The sequence below is a fragment of the Orycteropus afer genome, unplaced genomic scaffold (genome assembly GCF_000298275.1).
Source record: "Orycteropus afer afer isolate SDZICR_OR568_19922 unplaced genomic scaffold, OryAfe1.0 scaffold00035, whole genome shotgun sequence".
Classification (NCBI taxonomy): Eukaryota; Metazoa; Chordata; class Mammalia; order Tubulidentata; family Orycteropodidae; genus Orycteropus; species Orycteropus afer.
The window spans coordinates 15525786-15526579 of record NW_006921622.1 but is presented as its reverse complement, the minus strand read 5'-3'; the positions used below and the strand labels follow the sequence as shown (position 1 = coordinate 15526579).

Genomic DNA, 794 nt, shown 5'->3' with positions numbered 1-794 from the left:
CATATCCAAAGTAAAATGAGCTTACAAGATTGTAAACAGGGAACCAGAGACATCAATTGGCAAGTGAGGACAACTACAAACAAAAAGATGGAAAATACTGTTTAGTTACAGAACTTCTAAATGGTGAGGAAGTTAAGAGAGTTGCAAGATAGAATGGACTGTTCTAAACTTGGAGAGAAAATTATAAATCACAGGGAAACCTCAAAGAAAAATGATAAACCTTCATATCACAATAAAAAAGAGGACAAGCACAAACACTCAGTAAATACTAAAACAACAGCAACGAAGGAAATGATAACATAATTCATAAATATAATGAGCTCAGCACATAAAGTAATATGGAAAAAAGAAACCAGGGACACCATGAAGAAACACATACCAAAATGACAGCAACAAATTCACTGAATTTGAACAATAATTACACTGAATATTAATGGATTAAATGCACCACTCAAGAGACAGAGTTGCAGATTGGATAAGAAAGCAAAACCCATCAATATGCTACCTACAAGAGACACACCTTAGAGACAAAGACAAAAATAGACCAAAAACAAAGGTTGGAAAAAGATATATCAAGCAAATGGCAACTGTAAAAGAGTGGGAGTGGCAATATTAATTGCTGATCAAATTGACTTTAAGACAGAAACCACCATATGAGACAAGGAAGGACATTATATAATGATTAAAGGATCAATTGAACATGACGATATAACCATGATAAATATCTATGGACCCAATGAAAGAGCCCCAAAATACATAAATCAGACTTTAAAAGAGTTGAAAAGCCAGATAGA

General features: G+C 33.4%; 1 protein-coding gene across 1 annotated transcript in view; it reads right to left on the bottom strand.

Moving 5' to 3' along the window:
- The window catches only part of GPR158 (G protein-coupled receptor 158), an 801760-nt gene that overhangs the window by 548258 nt on the left and 252708 nt on the right, over nt 1–794 (bottom strand). The gene's annotated exons all lie outside the window — the stretch shown is intronic.